The 21007-nt window shown below is 35.7% G+C and overlaps 1 pseudogene across 1 annotated transcript; it reads left to right on the top strand.

The window, feature by feature from the left end:
• The first annotated feature begins 3083 nt into the window (after positions 1-3083).
• On the top strand, positions 3084-19015 carry LOC143604194 (uncharacterized; annotated as a pseudogene). Its single transcript, XR_013148240.1, has 10 exons — positions 3084-3198; positions 9268-9396; positions 9483-9571; positions 12545-14265; positions 14335-14539; positions 14623-14800; positions 16009-16063; positions 18520-18631; positions 18739-18765; positions 18943-19015. The product of XR_013148240.1 is annotated as an uncharacterized LOC143604194 (transcript).
• The last annotated feature ends 1992 nt before the right edge of the window (positions 19016-21007 follow it).

Below are 21007 nucleotides of genomic sequence, written 5' to 3'. Positions count from 1 at the left end.
CTAGTCTCTAAGAACATAAGTGAATCATTAATGACTGTTAATCATTAACCTTGATGTATTGAGTAAAAGTGATAAAACATTTTTCATCAAAGGATAATTGCAAAATAACCATGTACTTTACCAACCTAAATCACATGCTCAACATAATCATCAACTAAAACAAAGTTTCTTCATAGAAATTAGATGATAAATGGAGTTTAGCTCATAATGAGCATGATTATGAACATTAAAAGAGATGAAGATAACAAAGACATGATCAAACTCGAACAATCTAACCAAATATGGATGAATCTTCCTTCTTCAATGGTGATGGATGATGATGATGATGACGATGATGATGGATGATGGTGATGATAACCTCCAAGCCTCCAAACTCTCCACAAGACCTTCAATATGAGTCTAAAGTGGGTGTTTTTATAATAGAAACTCGTATAGAAGTTTTCTTCAAGCACACCAAATGAGTGCAATATGCTCTACTATTTATAGGCCGTCTGGGCACTCATGCACAGCCCCGTGATCCCTAAGGCACGCCCCCGTGTCCACGTGTCCAATCGCATTAAATTCTCTGACAGGTCGTACATGCTGACTCAGCACGGGGGCGTGCTTCCTGAGGCACGACCCCGTGTTTTTGGGTGTCTGTTATATCTTCTTTTGTCTTTTCTAAAAGGTGACCACGGCCCCGTGTCTAGCTGTCCACTATTTTGTCTTTTCTTGTAGATTTTTGTCTTTTCTGATAGGTGAGCACGCCCCGTGTTTCCTGAAGCACGACCCCGTGTTTCCTGAAGCACATCCCCATGTTCTCAGAAGCACAGCATCATGTTCCCAGAAGCGCATCCCCATGTTCTCTGAAGCACATCCCCATGTTCTCTAAAGCATGGGGGTGTGTTTTGCTGTTTTCTTGGGTTTTCTTTGGTTTTTCATTCGTTTCTTCGTTAGAGGCTTGGATTCACCTGAAAATACATTTTAACATGATAAATAGTTATTGACTATATTATACCATAAAAGTTGCAGCTTTTAGAGATTATTTGATACTAAAAAGATGTATAATTTTATATACATCACATTTACTCAAGTTTATCAATCACACATGAAACCTATGATTAATGTTTATCAAAAGGAAACAAAAGAGGAGCCCAAGACTGAGGCTTGTGCTGCCTTTTGAACTAATCGGTTACCTTGTTGTGCAGAGTTCATCCGAGACTATTTCAGGCGAAAAATGGATCTTGGATAGTGGATGCTCTCAGCACATCAGCGGCAATCTTAATCTTCTTTCAAATATAAAATACATTCAAGGAGGTTATGTGGTGTTTGCTAGTAATCAGGGTGGATTGATTACTAAACTGGGAGAATTTTCAAATGGTCGTATTACTTTCGAGATAGTAAATTATTGTAACAAAGTGGATCATAATCTGTTGAGCATTTCACATATTTGTGATAAAAAAAAGTATATCACTTTGTTTACCGATAAAGAGTGTGTTATTCTCAAACCGAGATTTGTTATTCCCGATGATTAAATAATATTTATGTTCTTGATATGAAGTGTAAAGTATTATCATCTTCAACTGCAACATGTTTTGTCTCAAAAGCAACTAAGAAGGACACGATCTTATGACACAGAAGGATGGGTCACATTCTTGTAAGTAAAATGAATCATTTGACCGCAAATGATTTAGTGGATGGGGTTTCACTAAAGCATTTCAAGATGACTGACCACTGTGTTGCATGTAAGAAAGGCAACACAAGAAGAAATGGCACCCGTTGAAGCAAATCAATTCCATTGATACTCCTTTCGAACGACTTCACATGGATTTATTTAGTCCTGTGAACCGATCGAGTATTGCCGGAGATATTTATTGTTTTCTTTGTCACCAACAACTATACGAGATTTTATTGGGTGTTGTTTATGAACACAAAGGATCAGACAACAGTTCTTATACAGAATTTGATCACTAAGATCAAATCACTTTACAAACATAAAGTGAGACGTACTCAAAGTGATAATGTCATGAACTTCAAGAATAGTATGATTGACTTTTAATAGTATTTTAAAAGGAATCCATCATAATACAGTGCTACCTATGTGCCACAATAGAATCCTATAGGTGAAAGGAAGAATAGGACGTTGATTGAAGCAACTAGAACAATATTGGTGGATTCAAAGCTTCATGCGCAACTTTGGAACGAGGTTGTGAATACCACATTCTATACATTGAATCGTGTTCTAATGGTTAAGAATCTCAAGAAGACAAAATAGGAACTGCTTAATAACCATAAGCCGAACCTTCAAATTCACGAACCATTTAGGTGTCCTTGCACAATGCTGAAACGAGATGCGGATAAATTTGAAGAGAAGGCGATTGAGGGCTACTTTCTTGGATATACGTCACCTAAGAAACATGTATTTAACTTATCTTCTGGGTGTGTAGAGGAATGGTATCATGTTGATTGTCAAAGATACACTATACTACCTGCCGACAAAGCACCTGATTGGATGTTCGACTATATGGTTTATTTAATTCCTTCACTCCTTCGGTTGAGGTACAAACTGTATACTTGGTTCATGCGTGGAAGAGCAACTGTTTTCCATTCAAAGATCTTCTAATTATGAAGACAATGTTGTACACGATAAACCTGAAACATTAGACGATGTTTTAGTTTCTTCAAATGACGCCGAATTTGAAGATTCTTCTTCTGCTCCATTTGTTGAATCTCACGATATTTCTGAGAAACCTATTGAAGAATCTTCCCAAAATGTGAATGGTCAATCAACTGAAGAAAGCGTCGCCAATCTTCAAGACAATGTTAAAGTTCTAGAGAATCCGATCCTTCGGATACATTCTTATCATCATCAGGAGAATTTTATTGGTGTTGTGAATGAAGAAGTTCATACACGTCGCCAAGTTGCTAATGTACGTGACAATAATGTATTGTGTGCATATGCGGATATGAATGTTTCGGGTATCACGAGTATCACTCAATCCACATGTTTCTTATCACATATTGAACCAACAAATTTTACTATTTCACTTCATTATTCGTCTTGGGTAGAAGCAATGTAAGAAAAATTGCAGCATTTCGTACAAATGGGTATTTGGGATCTTATTGATAAACCGGATTTGAGTAAAAAGGCTATCCCGATAAAATGGGTCTTTAAGTGTAAGAAATATGATCATGGGATAACGTGCGCAACAAGGCACGGTTAGTTGAAGGATTTAATCAGCAAGAGGGCCTGAATTACACTGAGGTATATGCTATGGTTGCAAGAATGGAAGCTATACGTATTTCTTAGCCTATGCTGCCTTTCAGAATTTCAAAATTAATAAGATGGATGTTAAGTGTGGGTTTCTTAATGGGGAAATTCATGAAGAGGTGTATGTGAAGCAGCCTCCTGGTTTTGAGGATCTGGACTATCCTAAGCATGTTTTTCGATTAAACAAGGCTCTATATGTTCTTCACCAAGCCCCCAGAACTTGGTATAGCACACTTGCTGACCATTTGATTGATAGTGGCTTCCAACGACAGACTGTGGATTGTACTCTCTTTTATAAGACAGTTGAATAAGATTTTCTACTTGTCGAGATTTATGTTGATGACATCATATTTGGCTCAACATACGATAAAGTTATCTAAGGACTTCGAAAAGACTATGCAAAAAAAGTTCGAGATGAGCTCGACGGGATAGATGAATTTCTTCTTAGGGTTGTAGGTCCACCAGTCTGATGACGAGATCTTTATTCAATCAGACAAAATATGTGAACGATGTCTTGAACTGACTCAAGATAATTTTCGGAATAGTCCTTTCTACTCCTTTCCTGTGGGTCAGAATTTGTCACCAGACGAATTGGAGGAAACAGTTGATCCAACCCTTTATCAAGCGATGATAGACTCTTTAATATATGTAATTGCATCGCATCCTGATATAATGTTTGTTGTTTGCTTATGTGCCAGGTATCAATCGAATCTCTGATTGACTCATGTGGCGGCTGTAAAGTTTATTTTCCACTATCTGAGGGGTAATACTGACATCGGGTTATGGTATCCCAATGATGATAGTTTTGATCTTACTGTTTTTTTATATTCCGACTATGGAGGACGCAAGATCAACTTCATGTCTACTACAACGGGATGTCAATTTTAAGGAAACTGACTTGTTTTCTGGCTGTGTAAGAAGCAGACAATGGTCTTCACTTCAACCGTCGAAGCCGAATATGTGGCAACCTTGAGTTGTTGTGTACAGGTTTTATGGATCCAACAACGAAAAACAGTTTGAAGTTTCTTACTACTCCGATTTTTATTGATAATTCTGCTGCAATCTGTATAATGAAAAACCCCGTGCACCACTCTAAAACAAAACATAATGAAATTCGTTATCATTTTATCCGTGATATTGATATTGAAAAGATCACACAAATCATAAAAGGCGGACCTTTTTACAAAGGAATTCAATAAAATACAATTTAAGTTTTTGCTTGGTTTAAATGGTTTAAAATCATTTGCTGAAATTTCTAAGCTCGGTTAATCACTTTATTTTGTTTTTGTACAGTTTTCTTTTATTTTCTTTCTTTATTATCTTGGTTTTTAGGTGGGGAGAAAATGGGAAAAATACAAAAATATCGTACTTTTTGTTTGTACAGATAAAATCCAAAAATATTTAAACATGTGAAAATTTCAAAACATTGAAAAATTGCTCATCAAAATGATTTTTTGAAGCAAAAAAGGGAAAATAATAGTACGTTGATCATTTATATCATATATCTAGTAAGTAATAGGCGAAAAAGACTGTGTGCTTAATTTTTTTAGTGCATTAGGTCTTAAACAAACGAGTAAGGAAGAGTATGTGATATGAGCATAAAAATTGCTAAATTGAAAAAGGTGTTGGTCTCTTACAAAGTGTTAGTATTGAAGGCAGAAATGTAATATCCTGTCATACTCAAGCCTTAAGTCAGTTTGATCACCAAAATTTGTTACAAATGAAAAATGTTTAAGCATCTAGTTAATGGTTAACACTTCAACGATGTATGGTCTTACGGCCTTAAATCCCGTATTGATGGGATGTTTTGAAAGTTTCAGACTGCATCGGGTCTTTATGCGTTTTTCCATATGGGTATTCAAAAATGTGAACATTATATTGCTCAAAAGGCGAACCCACAGTTTATATGCCATTATACGTCATTAAACTTGATCACTATTGTACTTTGTACAAAATTCACTACTGACTTGATCAAACCACACTATGAGTCATACATTGTCCCCTTGCTCGCATATTATTACCATTAAGAAACAGACCACAAGGGACACAATGTATGTAAGCCATATAGATGAAATCGTGCATACTTATCCATAGGAAAGGAACTCAATGTATTGCTTGATAATGAGAGTATATCTTGTAGTGGGGACTATATGCCATCTTGCTATTTTAAAATTTTGAAACTCAAAAGTATTTTGATCTACTGAGTTCAAGGTTTAAATCAAGTTGGGGTGACATGATAAAAATCAAAATAAGTCTGAATCGAGACTAAAGGCTGGTAGAATATGATATTATGTGCTCTAACTGAAACTTAAAGCATATCACGGAAATTTATGAAATACTTGTAGTAAGGCTAAAGTGGACAACAATATCAATGGTTGACTTAACACAAGTCATAATAAAGGAGAAATATAAAACTGTGATGAATGGAATTCTTGATCAATATGATTCCATACTCAAACTCACAAAAAGATTACTGCTTTTGTAGTTTAAATATTAATTTTTGTTAACTTTTTTTTATTTATTAGCTTGTTTTTTATATAAAGTTTGAAAAAGAAAAAGATTTCACCCATGATTTGAAGTTAAGTTGGTTAATTTAAAGAGTTTTTAAAAGTATTTTTTTAAAAGCCAAATTCAGAGATTTATCACCTTGAGCACAAAATTATCTTCCGTCAACATTTTCATGTCTAGTATGAGACCTTTTACCTTTCTTGACCCCTAAAAGAAAATATGAATCTATAGAAATTTAGATGAAAATGATTAGCACTATTCTTGCCGAACTATGGTTTTCCCCAACTCTTGAAGCAATCTATGCATCATTAGCTTTTGTTTGGTGAAACCGAAATAAGACATCTATTAATTAAGGTTTGATGTGTGGGTGAAAGAGTGTGCTTTAAGTGTTTAATATTGTGTCTTTTAAGTAATTACTTTTATCGAACACGAGTACTTTGCTTGGTTTTATGTTTGCATGTGCTCGGAGCTTAAAATAACTAATTTAGAGCTTTAAGGATGGTGAGGAATCAAGTGAAAGTAAAAAATAAAGCAATTGGGGGAGTTCGGAAGTGATCTGTGCGCACTTAAAGTAAAACATGCATATTTGTAGCTAAAAAATGTGTTACAGGACCCATAATATATGAATTATGGGCTTCTTGACAAGACGATTAGGGATGAGATCGGTACCGTACCTAAAATCAGCAAATCTGGGTACCCGTACACGTACCCAATTTTATGGTGCATGTACGGGTATAGTACTTTCGAGTACGGTACTCACTTTGGTATCATTTTGTTCTTTTATAAAAGAAATCTCCACTAAACTTGGTACCGGTACCATACAACACCGACAAACATTTATCTATAATACCACAACCAAAACCATAATAGCACAACCAAATCATACTAGTAAAACTTAAATGAAATAAACCATAATATAAAATCCATACATAATTAATCAAGTAATGAATTCCACAACATACAAAGTCCCCCAAATTTTTTTTTATCAAAATGTTTAAAACAAAATTGACTTATGCAAAGAAAGTTAACATTCGTTTAATCTTCGCTAGTTATCTTTACATTTTCCCTTTCCCTTTTCTTTGATTATTGTTTCCTCAATTTTTATAGAAAAACAAGAGAAAAAGTTAATACATGTTATTTAACGATATACACAATTACACATACATGAAATAAAAGTATATGAATACATAATATATGAATACACATGTAGATCGAGAAAGAACTGGTTCAACTGATATATATTTGGATTTTCAAATCCCGCTTGAAAGTTAAGTCATGAGTGCTGGAAACCTAATAAAAACCCTACAAATTCTAAACGGATACCTGTACCCATAATACCTGTATCTGTACCTAAAAGTACACATATATAAAATCAGTAAACTTTGGTACCCGTACCCAATAGACACGTACGGGTATAGGTATGGGCACCGATACGGGTACTGAAAAAGGTACGTGTATGAGTATTCGAGAAAAAAAATCTCAATCTCATCCCTAGAGACGAGTATGAAAAAGGAAGAAAAATTGCAGTAAGAAAGAGGGCTCAGGACGTAGCTTACGGAGCCACGGTAAGCTACAGTTCCCAGACTTTAGCTTAAGGCTGGGGCTGAAGGGAAATTCGTATTTTATAAGTTTTTTTTACCATATTTAAGCCAGGTTAAACCCGAGAACGACTATCCTTCATACCACAACCGTATTAATACATATTGATCATTAATTCATCCATGATTTCATCCTTCCAACCAATAATGAGCTAATCATGACGTAGAGCCAAGGCTAAACCACTCGTGACCACTTCAGGTGTATGGTTTGCATATGAATTTATTATTTTTAAGAAAATTGGATGTATTGGGATTTTAGTTTTAATTAATCTTTTGGTTTATTGAATCTATATGTTTATAACCTATTAAATAGATGCATTTCTAGGATTTTCGTTTATCATAAATTATTTGCTTTATGTTCACAACATTTAGGATTAATTTCTTTTCTTCATTGAACCGTTTACCATTAATCAATGATAGATGCTAAGTTTTATATTAATGAACTGGTAATTAGATAGACCGTGTTCAGTTGTGTCAATTCTTCAGATTAAGTTCTGTGAATCATCATAAAAAAACTACTGTGTCTAGTAATGATTTGTCTATTCTAATAAACGAATCATGTCTATGTGATTTCCGCTTTGTATAAATTATTGTCACTCGGTTTATTGCATATCCCGAACTTGCAGTGCAGTCATTGTTTTCTTAAATTGTTATACAACCAAATTAATTTCCAAACCTCTTGACATCGTCTGTCCGTTTAGAGATTTAAGTTGTTACTAAGGACCTGCCCAGATCACGGGATTGCCATATGGGAATTAATCAATGCATTCCATGATGGTCTGCCAAATGGCGATTTCCGAGAACTCCAGTCTACTACTAATAGGTCTTTTCTAACTAACGATGAGAATGAGGATTGGAGACACTTGGAAAGACATGTGATAAACTCCAAGAGACATGCTCAATTGAATAAGATGGTAAAGAGGTCGATTGTCAACGCGGTGGATAATACAGTGTTTGAGGATAGGATGACTAGAACTGAAAAAATATTGGATCAATTAATGGTCGCATGTACAAATAAGGAGAATCATACAAGAAAGACATAACTGGTGTGTGAACATTTTGGGGAGGACATGATCTGTCCAGTTGTGGGGTTGCCTATGATAAAGAAGATGAGGTAGCGGTGAATTACGTTCAAGGTGACGAGATATAACAACATGAATTCAAACACTTATCATCATGTACTCAGGAAATCCTGAATTTTCAGAGTAGCTCTCAAAAAGCGGAGCATTAGCATCCTGTAATCAGCAAATCCTTAATTTTCAGGGTAGTTCTCAAAGAGCAGGGCACCAATCGATTCAAAGACAGTATAAAATTCACGTAATGGTCAGGGAGGTTATAATCAGAAAGATTCTATGGATACAATAAAGGCTATCAAAAGAGTTATCAGCAAGGTTAGGTAACGACTCAAGGTCAAAATAAGTCTCAGGATTTAGAGATTTTAACATTGTTGAAAGACCCTTGGTCGGAAGATGGAAATTTAAGAAAAGGCAAATGTTGTAAGACATAAACAGATCAGCCAGCTAGTTATCTAAAGAGATGGAAAGTTTGAAAAGAAATTCGTCAAAGCTACCGAGTGATACTTTGAAGAACCCAAGCCATCAAGGCAGTACTTTGTCAAACTCCAAAAAATTACACGTCAGCGCCATCATAATGGAATATAATGTGAAGAATGAAACGGTTGAAGAATTGAAATGGGGGCACCACTCATCCCCATTCAGAATGGCGGGTTCAATACCACTTGTTTATTATTGTGTAAGTTTGAGTGTTCTACTGGGAAGTGTGTATGACTGGTTTGAATTTGGGCCTTAACAATTGACACCACCTTGGTGTTATCTGATTTTACACAAAGACGCCCTCGAGGGAAGTTGGTTGTTGTTGTAGTTTATGTTGATGATTTTTACAATCTTGAAGATTTTCTTGTTCCTGATTATGCACCAGCTGATGATGAAGTAGAATCCCGGGTGATATTGGGGAGACCGTTTTTGGCAACATCATATGATCAGATTAACTACAGAGACGATACCATTTTCATGACCTTCGGTAACCGTAAGCTAATTATAAATATTTTCAAAATCATATGATTATTCTTTTGAAAATAAATATTCTAGTTCATGTGTTACTAACAGGTGTCTTCCTCGAACGAATGTGGGTGATACCAAAGAGGAGAATTGTGTGTTTATCAGGTCAAAGAGAGGGGGGAGATGAATTGAATGTGGTATAGATTCAGATTGTGGAGTTGGCTAGTCCAATTGATAATATCAAGACTATGAGGGAATTGGTGGTCAATAAAGAGAAGGACAGAACATGTAAGAAGAAACCCCCAAGGAAGGAGAAAGTAAAGAAGCCATCGGGGTTTTAAAATGAACAAGAAAGGTTGGCAGTTTTGGGCCAAGGTGGAATGTACTAGAGAATATACCACTTAGTTGGAAAAGCACACGAAGTGAGATGGAGGAAGAAATTCACTCCATTAGACCACCATAACAGCAAAAAATGAGGTAATGGCCCAGCTAAAGACATTAACAAAAAGTTAGCGCTGACCGGGAGGTAATGGTCCAGCTGAAGACCTCAACATTTAGGATTAAGTTTTTATCGTCATTGAACCATTTAACATTAATCATTGATAAATGCTAAGTTTTATATTAATGAACTAGTAATTAGGTAGACCGTGTTCAGTTATGTCAATTCTTCAAATTAAGTTATGATGTGCTAAAAGCGGTCTATAAAAGCTTAACCTAACATAAACACTCTAGTTTTTAAATTTATAAACCTAGACTCTCCTAGACAAACAACTGTACCTATCAAATCCACGGGACACTTGAGACACCTAAACTAGACTCTGAATAAAACTTAATGATTTTACTGGTTGGACAATTGACTAATTAAACTAAAACCAACACTGATTGACTTCAACACGATGACCTAGACGAACTCAAAGAGGAGAAACACTACTTAGGTTTAGAATCATACTTATGAATCTTGGATCTCTTTTGACTATGGAAACTATTGTGGAATCGTGATCTGATAATACGACAGCCTTGAGCAACCTAGTAGATCCCTGATTATTCTTCGGGTGTAACCTAAACGAAAACCCTAAGGGGCATGTAAACTTACCGGTTGGTAGGATTACCTATCAATTTCTCCAACAATGCTAAAGTACCCTAAAAGATAGATTACATGTCAGTCTCACTATCTCAATACACCCTAACTTCAAGGGGTAAGATAAGAACAATTGATAATACACGGAATCACAATGAGACTAGGGTAACCTCATGTCATAGCATTTAAACCTAAACTCCTAACTCAAAGGACAACCCGATTACCTATTACCTCTCAGTCTCTAGATAAGTAAAATATAAAGCCTAACAAATCACCAATCAATGAGCTTATGGTTTACTACGTGTAGCAAAACCATAAAACAATCGCAAACACACAGTAAGTGACCTAAACATGCACCTATAACCGAAAGACATTCAACAAGACAAATGCAGAAACAAAGATCAGTAATAAATCAAAACTGTATATGCAAACACATCAAATCAATTGTAAAAAGATTCTTTACCTTAGTATAAATCCAACATATAAACACCATAAAACCGAGAAAAATCCGCAAATCACAAAGTAATCATCAAAAACTCAGGTACCTATGGGGTTTAGTCAACAATTATAAACAAAACAAAAAAAGATAAGACAATCAATTTGGTTCATCAAAAAAAAAAAATCAGCCTGTAAACTTAAATTAATTCATTAGCATGATTACATGCTTTCCTTTTCTTGCTTCCCTTTCCGACCGGAAACCAATGTGCCGAACCCCCTTTATTTGATTGTTGACTTGTAGGGGTGCCCCCCTCTGTTCGTAAAGCAAAATCCCTTTTTCTTGCTTCCCTTTCCTACCGGAACCCAATTTGCCGAACCCCCTTTATTTGATTGTTGACTTGTAGGGGTGGCCCCATCTGTTCGTAAAGCAAACTCCCCTCTTCTGCCGTATGCTCAATAATACTATTTAGCAAACGAACTATTAGGTGGAGCGCTGGGCCTATATGATGAGGTGATGTAAATATTAAAACCATCGTTAGACGATCTGATAAGAATAAGAGTTCTTTTCTGTTTAGCTCAACTAATAACAATTGGCGTAACGCCCTGTTCATGAGTTTTTTTAAAGGAGGGAAAGAAAAGGAAAATTAAGGATAGTTAAAAAATGGATGTTTTTAAGTTTTTATTAGGATGGAAAGGAAAGGAGTAAGAGGAGTTAGGAGGGATTAAATTGATGTTTTTTTCCTAATAAATTATCCTCTCAAAAATGGGCTGATTACTAAGGATAAAAAACCAAATTACAGTATTACTCACTTATGAATATAGTTATCCTTTCATTTCCTCTAACTTCCTTCCAACTTAAGAACAAACCTAATTAATAAAAATTTTCTTTCCTTTGCTTCCCTTTCTTATCCTTCCCTCTCCTTTCCTTTTCTTTCATTGGTTAAAAACATGGTTTTGAAACCCGGCCCGGCCCAACCGGTCGGACCAGTCCGACCGGGACCCGGCCTTAATACCAGTCCAGGTCGGGGTGTAGAACCCGTTTTCTATTTGGCCGGCCGGTCTACGCGGGCGCCGGTTGGACCGGACCCGGTGACCCGGCGGTCGGACCGGCAAGTTTGTATTTTATTTTATTTTATTTTTTAATGATAAATTGACAACCATAATAACCTAAACCCTATCTCATCCATCCAAAATAACCAAACCACCATATCCATCCAGCCGCACCTCCCATCCATCTCATCCATCCAGCCGCACCTCCCATCCATCTCCTCCATCCAGCCGCAGCTCGTGACCACCGTCGCTCCACCATGTGCGAGGCTGCGACCTCACCTCCGTCGCTCCATCACAGCCACTCCATCACTAATTGGTAAGTAATCTTTTTAATTTACTAATTTTCCAATTCGGTTGTTGTTAATTTGTAACAGATTGTAGCAGATTGTTAATTCCATGTTGTTAATTTACTAATTTTCCAATTCAGTGTGTTAGTGTAAATTGTAACAGATTGTTAATTCCATATCTAGAAATAATAATACTCTCTAATTAACTAAAGTCTAGGTTATCTTAATTTGGTTGTTAGTGTAATAATTTATAGGTAACAGATTGTTAGTGTAAATTTGTAACAGATTGTTAATTTATTTTGTACAATTCTTTATAGGTTATTGTCAAAATGGACTCGAATTCTATACCATCATCCGAAGAAACTCCACAATCTCTGGCTAGTGTTCAATCAAGCAATCGTATGAAAACAGACATCACTTGGAAATATGTTACTGAAGTTGATGATGGATTGGGTACTCATAAGCTTAAAGTGTGTGTGTTTTATGGTAAAGGATTTCGTGGAGGGGGTATTAATAGATTGAAGCAACACTTGGCTGGAGTAAAGGGACAAATTACTTCATGTTCAAAGGTTCCCGCTGATGTCCGGTGTATTATGAAAAATTCTTATGATGAAAGTGTGCAAGCTCCAAAAGGAATTAGTGTGGAAATAGATGAAGGGCAAACAACTACCCCACAACAAGCTCGGGTGAAAAGGAAAGTGTCTTCCACATCAAATAGTCAGCCATTGGAAAGTAACTACAATGCTTGTCAACCTTCAATCAAATCAATATGGAATAGTAAAGAGAGAGTGCATGATACAGATTTAGCTGTTGCTATGTGGTTTTATCATGCTTGTATACCAATGAATGCAGCTAATTCTCCTTACTTCCCGATTGCAATGAGCAAAGTAGCTTCAATGGGGCATGGTTATACGGGGCCCTCTTATCATGCATTGCGTGTGACTTTATTGAAAGATACTAAAGCAGTGTGGCACTCATAATTGAAGGCCAAAGAAGGATGTGGTCAGAAACTGGTTGCACTATTATGAGTGATGGATGGAGCGATAGTAGACAAAGACCTCTTATAAATTTCTTAGTCTATTGTCCAAGAGGGATTTCATTTGTTAGATCTGTTGATGCGTCAGATATTGAGACCAATGCTGAAAATTTGTGCAATTTGTTTGGGGAGATTGTTGAATTGGTTGGTTATAGGAATATCGTCCACTTGGTCACTGATAATGCTGCTAATTACAAGGCTGCAGGAAGATTGTTGTGTGAGAAATATCCTTTGCTCACTTGGTCACCGTGTGCAGCCCATTTTATCAACTTGATTTTAAAGGATATATCAGAGATACCTTCTATGGCTGAATTGGTTCAGCTTGCGTCTAGGATTACTGTTTTTATATATAACCATAAGTGGCCTTTGAATTGGTTGAGGAAAAGACCAGGTTGGACAGAAATCATTCGTTCCGGTGCCACTCGGTTCGGTACTACATTCATTGCATTAAAAAGCTTGCACGACCGTAAAGAAGATTTGCAAGCTATGGTTACCTCTAATGATTTCAAGAAAGTATCGAAATTACCAAAAGCAAAGGAGGTGAAGCTAACTATCTTAACTGAACGTTTTTGGAATAATTGTTTAATATCGGTGAAGGTGATGGCACCCATCTTGAAGCTGTTACGCATTTGTGACTCTGATGAACAACCTTCGTTAGGTTACGTGTTTGAAGGTATGACCCGTGCAAAGAAAGGGATTGAAGAGTTGTTTCGCGGGAAAAAAAACATTGTGAAGTGTATACTAAAATACTTGATTCTCGTTGGGATAGGATGTTGCGTAGGAGTCTTCATGCTGCTGCTTATTGGTTAAATCCAATATTTCAATATGATTCCGAAAATGCTACTGAAATAAATTATGCATTTACAAGTGTGCTTGATATGATTGAGCAAAAGACGCATTTAGATCCCGTAAAGCTTACATCACAGTTACGTGAATTCTGTGATCGACAGGGTCAATTTGGTCGACCCTCGGCTTTGCCCAGCGTGAAGAAAAATCCACCAGGTAATTTTTTTTAGTTAGCAATCATTTTAATATCATCAATTTTAATATTATGCTAATTTTTAATATTAGATGAGTGGTGGAGATTGTATGATGGAGATGTCCCGAAGTTACGAGAATTTGCGATAAGAATTTTAAGTCAAACTGCATCTTCATCGGGATGTGAGCGTAATTGGAGTGTTTTTGAAAGAATCCACACCAAAAGGAGGAACCGTTTGGAGCATCAAAGGCTTCATGATCTTGTATATGTTCATTACAACTTGATTCTACAAGATAGGTATGATATAAACCAAAAATTTGTTATATATATATATGTATATTGCATACATTGAGGTTTTACTTAACATATCAATTCATTAGGGTTAATGTGAAAAAAAGGATCTACGACCCGGTTGATTACGAAAGCATTGAGAAAACCGACTTTTGGATAATTGATGAAGAGGCGGAAGGTGAACTTGATTATGATGAGTTGGATAGTATGCTAGAAGAAGAGCCACCAAGTAACAATGGAGCGTCTACTCACAAACACATGATGAAGGTTAGTTGTTTTACTATTTTTAACTTTTAAGAAACAAAACTTCAATGATGTACATATAACCAATTTTGGTTTGTTTTGTCAGTTTTTTAAATTGTAGACGAAGCTTTGAATGAAGTGATTGAATTGGATGATATTGTGGAAAATATTGTGGAAGAGGACAATGACAATGATGATTTTGATGCGCTCTAAACACATTGGATGAAGCTTTCGGTTATGTTTTGTTTTAGACTTGGATGCTGGTTTAAAACTTTTAAGATATTTGTGTTTTAAGACTAAAATTGTGATGTATGTTTTTGATTGTTGGATTGTGATGTATGTTTTGAAAGACTAATTTATGTTTTAAGACTTATGTTTTATATATTAGTAATTATAAATATATATATATATATTTATATTATTTATGACGTCATCCGGGTCAACACCGGTCCGCCTTCCGCGTCGTTCCAACCTTTGACCCGGTGAGGCGTCCGAGTCGACACCCGAACCGGGTCTAAAAACATTGGTTAAAAACCTCAAGAACAAAGCGTATTCTTGATGTGTGACCCACCTTTAACCTATGTAGGATAATAGCATCACAAAAGTTATAATCAAATCAAAACAAATATCAAACTATCTATATAATTACCTACCATTAATCATACGTGTTGCTCTCACGTCACTCTCACCCCCTCCAGAGCCACCAGATTATCTTATTCATGAACGAAGGCTTCTTATTGATTTAGTCCGGTTTAACCCGTTTAACCCTTACACGGGTCGTAACATCTCAAATAGGATAGGCAACTGGTACCATACCTACAAGCCAAACCCTAACCTCCCACTGGTTCATATCTTTCACTAATCGCCTTTCACCACTCGCCATATCCCATATCCATACAACTCCGGTCCGTCCAGCCTTATTTTACAAGGTAATTATCGTACTTAATTTTGTGTTTGCTAATACAGTTTCAGAATTGATTAGAATAGACTTGTTTTTTATGAATTATTGTTTAGGTTATAGATAAATAGCCTCTTACTTATTGATTTCAGCTTTAAATTGAAGATGTTCAGGACTTCTTTTCGGTGAGTTTTAGGGTTTTCTTTTTCCAAAATCGTGACTAAATGCAGCAAAACTGTTGTAGATACCGTTAATTACGTGGAAACTTGAAATTGATGATGAATAATTCTTATAATCTGATTTTTTTTGGTTGATTATATCAATTTGATGTTAGATTGGGAAATTAGGAAGTTTGAATCTGATAGATGATGATATTAATTTGATGTTTGGTTGATTATATTAAATGATGATGAAAAGAATTTGATGTTTGGTTGAAACTGGTGATGATTTAAACTTTAGCATAATATCATTTACTTGGTTACTATTCCACAACATTTATTGAAGGTTTAGCATCCGGTATATATAGCACCAGATTGTGAAAACAAGTTTATGATTGTTTAGAGCCCAACACATGAATTGTGTATACCTTATGTATAACTCAATAATCCCTTGCGTTATTGATTCACAACTGCACGTTTCTTTGTGCATAGAGTGGTAAATAAAAAGATTTTAGATAATTTTGAAATCAGAGCACTCGGTGGTAAACATAAACAAAAGGGATGCTTGAACAAGAAACTCATCATTTAGAATTTTGATTTGGTTTCTTCTTTTTATGGATTAATTGTTCATACAATTAGTTTCATTAGTACATCATTCTTTAGTGTCTTTATTTATTGCTAATTTTATATCACAAAGCTATGAAGCTTTAAGATATTTTCTCAGCTCATCAGTTATCCAAAAGACTGTTGTACCATTGTATCAAGCTCATTGAAATGATGAACATAATGTACTAAGACTTTCTTAACTTTTAGAAAATGACAGGTGGCAGCAGTGCACAATATTCAACCGACGGATAAAAAAAATCCTATGAGGTGATAGGTTTGCGCAGCTTTTAGTGATCGTGTTCGACATGATAGGAAATTTCAGGTATCGAATCTTATTCAATTACTCCTGATGCCATACACTTACTGTTATACTGGTTATGGTTATTTGGTTCTTTTTTTAACTACTAGCATGATTGTTGTGACAAATGATTACAAGAATACTCCCTCATGTGCTTATGTCAGTTGTTTATTTGTCTTGTTTCTTGTGTTTCCATTGGATGAATGTTTTTCTTGTGTTATATGATGTATGTAGGTTCTTAAATCCATTCGGTGGTCATTGCGGTTGTGAAGAGAATAATTCAAGGTTTCCTCATATGAACTATTCTGATTTGTTTGTTTGGGATAGGAGGTCAGTAGTTTCTATATCTTTATTATGGTAACTCCATATCTTTGTTGCATATACATGTCTTCGCTTCTAATTATTTTATATGGTGTGTGTAAAATCAGATTAAGGTTGATTAAAGAAAACAAACTAAGTTGATTGGGACCGGAAATAAACATACAGGTAACCCAAAACGTTTATAAGAATAACATTTTATTAGACTTTTCTGATTTTTTCCTAAATGAATACCTATTTTGCATGCTAGATGTTGAGGAAGATTTATTAGAATTGGAGGATATGAAACCACTCATGTTGGTGACCGACAACTTCAAATAGTTAAAATCATGTCTTTGTTTAACAGTTTTAACTACCAATATGCTTAAAATGCTATCTCGAAGACCCATTCATTCAACTAAACTTAAAATCTTGATGGAGTAACAATAGTATTCTGCACTTCTAAATTCTAATAGACCCCTAATGTATGCTTCTTATACTAATATTTATTGACAAACAAAGAGATCTACTGAAGGGGTATGCACCCGCCCCAACATCGAGCGGGGCGGGTCAACCCATAAAGTACGGATAAGAAGCTTGAAATCAAGATGTCACGAAGACACAAAGCCGAAACCTATGCGCAAGCGCACGAAACACCTGTGCGTGGCGCATATCGCATATGCACACAGCGCGCACACTCAGTGTGAGAATAAGAGAAGACCCCGCGCATCCCCAGGATAGGCGCATAAATGAGACAATAATCTAATCCAAATCAGGATAAGGACAACCGTGATTGTGCTCATCAGACAACCTTCCAGAAGGTATCTTTTAAGGAATAAAGAATGTGCTGAGGTTGACAGCTGCCAATGAAAGGTGGACAACTCAGCAAAGCCCATGTGCTACCACGTGATGGCACATGGGTCAGGTGAAATACCTTGGTCAGAGAATAATCAATGAAAGAGCACCAGGTGTCCTAAATACACGTGGCGCGAAGCAATAGGGGGAGGCTAAAAATGCCCTAATTGGGTCTGAGCCAAATCATTGGAAACCCTAGCACTATAAATACTAGGCCGCCTCCACAGTTGGGGCCAGACAAGAAAATATATTCTAAGTCCTTTACTCATTTTCACATCCTGATTATCCTCTCCTACAATATCTGATTCTCACACCGGAGGGTTACCCCAAAGAGGACCCCTCTGTCCCTTTCTGAGGGGTAAGCTCACGGTACTGTTTGTTTTGTAGGTGGAAGAACTCGTATCTCGGAAAACCATCGGTGATATAGCACACTCGTACCCGAGAAACGTTGATCGTATACAAGTAAGTCGATACACGCTTCTTCATTGGCGCCATCACCTGTTACAACGGCAACAAAATCACTATTTCATCAATTTTCTCTCTGAAAATCTTCACCATGGTTTCCGGTGTTCGAAACAGATGGAATTGAATAGATTTTTTTAAATGTTGTTTGATGGACTTATTTTTATAGATTTGGGATTGGAACGACACTGTCTTGATGACGAGGTGCATCTTACTGTCAATAATGAGTTTTTGGAAGTGTGCATTTTACTGTCACTTGATGGCCTCATGTTATTGTACAGGTAACCATTTCTATTAGGTTTTTCATGTGTTAGTTTCAGGGGCAAAACAGTCTTTTTGCAAACAAAAACTTTTCATAAATGTTTAATTATAATATTTGTTTGAAAAGCAAGCGGGCTTTGAAGTTACTAATGAGGTAGGTTTTTTTTTTGTTGGATAATAAGGCAAATTTAACAGCCATGGAATACTATGGGTGTGATCTATATGATAAGAATGTATGGTCCTTATGGTTTATATCAGCTATTATTTCTTAATTATTTAAAAGTCATGTTTTTTTGCTCAATTTGATATTTTTATGTGTTTTATTGTGTAGGAATATTCATTATACTTTTACCACATCGGAGTTGGTGGTTGTTATAATCTGCCCTTTGCACTTTGAGCAGTAATATTCGTTTTGAAAAGTTGGAAACAATAACAGCATTTCAAATTCACATTTTCATGCTATCCTTGTGCATAGAAGTCACATTTTCATGTTATATCTTCTTGATTGTTCCACCCTCTTGTCGCCCCTCGTCGCCCCTATCCTCGCCCCACTACAGGTAGTCTAATGGATATTACTGCTTAGAGTGCGAAGGGCAGTTTGACTTTGTTTGATCAAAATTCAGTTTACACAATCCTTCAATATTAAACAGTAGATTTGCACAACTGAATTCACTCTTGACTGGTTTACAATTTGTACCAAAATTGTTAACAATCTATAGGGGTGTGCAAAGATCGGTCCGGCTCAATTTTGACCCCTAACCGAAACCGGAACATTAGGTTAATAGATTTTTAAAACCGATCGGGATGTTGGTGAAGTGAAGATGAATCGTTATCTTTCACCCTTTCCTTTTATAATTTGAATATACTTAAAATTTCTTTCAATGGGACTTCTTTACGCCTAACAAAGTTGTTGCATTTTAATTTTTCTCATTTTATGTATGTTGGCTACATGTATAACTAAAGGTATTAATGAATAACTTTTAGAAATATCTAAAAGGTGACGAGGTAGATATCATCGATTTATGCTCAATTTATAATTTGAATGTCTTAAGAAAACTTAATTACCATACATTGTATGAAGTTACAGATTTTTTTAATTTAAATAAGCATTTTCGTTGACCGTAGAAACTTTTGTACCAACATGTATGATTCCTTTTAGCCAAATATATTAGTTCTGATTTTTAGAACTTCCTAGTTGTATTGGACTACTGGATAATAACAGAAAACCAAATTTGGGCTAATTTTTTTAAAACTAACATAATAAAACAATTGTAATTCAGTAAGCTAAAACTATTCCAGAATATGTATTCATACATCTAATTTACACAAATATGCCCATAAACATAATACCCACATTATGTATACGTACATATGTCATCATCTAAATGTAATTCAGTAACAAAATATAATTAAACTAAGTAATTCACATACTAAAAAGTAACTATCTGAGCTTAGCAACTGCTTCAATCTACACCATATATTATATCACTCATCGATCTGTTGGGGTATATTTTGCCCATAAGAAAGCTCAACAAATATTATTCTACATGGGTTATTATTATTATTGAATAATAAAAAGAAAAAGATAATAATAATAATAATATATATATTTTTGTTACTTTACAATGTAAAAAAAAACAACTTAGGTTTCTTTTGGTGGGCCGTGACCACATGATTATGTGGTGGTTTCTTTGATTGGGCTCCGGTTCCCGTGAGGAGCAAGAAAGGAAATTATAAAGAGTTATTTTGAGCACACATCATGTATGCACGCAGCAATCAAAAGAATAATCTTTTGTGGTATTCCTCTGTAGCCAACAATTATAACAGAGAGGAAGGTGTTTTTTAGTGCTATAAGGTTTTGGTATTTTGGTGAAGATAAGAGACGTGCTAGAGATCGATTCATTCTCTTGTTGGTGATACCTCTTACTCGTTACTCTTTTGTAGTTTGATTCCATATACTTGAAGATTGTTTGTATCAAGTATATGATGATTTTTGTATGCCTTTAGTTTTACCTAGAGAAGACGTTGTATTGCTATTATTGGTGATAGTGGATTTGAAGCGGCTCTACAAGTCACGTGGTTTTTACTCTCGCCTTGAGAGGTTTTCCACGCTAAAATCATTGTGTCATATTTACTTTTAATTACCCTATTTGTTTGCATTCTCATTGGTTCATTCGGGTCGGGAAAAAGTTTAGCCAAACGAAGATTAATTCCGCACTTTTTGTTTACCGTTTGTGGCTAGGCGGTCGTTTTTCCCAACAGAGTGGTATCAGAGCTTCGGCTCTTGTTCTTGGGTTAAGACTTGTTTGAACGATGAAAGCTAATACAGGTAGGATGGTGGGTTGGAATGGTTATATCATGTTTGGAAAGGCAAGATGGAAGACCTTCTTTATGTG

The sequence above is a fragment of the Bidens hawaiensis genome, unplaced genomic scaffold, assembly GCF_021521415.1.
Source record: "Bidens hawaiensis isolate Kalapana, Puna unplaced genomic scaffold, B.hawaiensis_p1.1 tig00064166_1, whole genome shotgun sequence".
In the NCBI taxonomy this organism is placed as follows: Eukaryota; Viridiplantae; Streptophyta; class Magnoliopsida; order Asterales; family Asteraceae; genus Bidens; species Bidens hawaiensis.
Note: the sequence above shows the minus strand (reverse complement) of the source record. Positions and strands in the feature narration are given on the sequence as shown.